Source organism: Penaeus monodon, chromosome 20 (genome assembly GCF_015228065.2).
Source record: "Penaeus monodon isolate SGIC_2016 chromosome 20, NSTDA_Pmon_1, whole genome shotgun sequence".
NCBI classification, from domain to species: Eukaryota; Metazoa; Arthropoda; class Malacostraca; order Decapoda; family Penaeidae; genus Penaeus; species Penaeus monodon.
Genome location: NC_051405.1, coordinates 31,234,910 through 31,235,146, shown reverse-complemented (window position 1 = coordinate 31,235,146; position 237 = coordinate 31,234,910).

Below are 237 nucleotides of genomic sequence, written 5' to 3'. Positions count from 1 at the left end.
CCGAAGCCGAGAACCTTGGCCAAAGACGCAAGACGCGAAGCAAGGCCAAGCAGCGGCGCCGCCACGCGCGTCTTTGAGAGTGAAATCCGCTGGCACGAGACCGAAGCACTGTGGCACGCCGGCGAGATCATTAATTAATCGCAGGGTTAATTAGAGCAAGAAAAGCCAAGGCAGGTGGGCGGGAAGGAGGGAGGAGAGAGACCGCATTGCGAGAGCTGGCACCTCGGGATCGCGCCG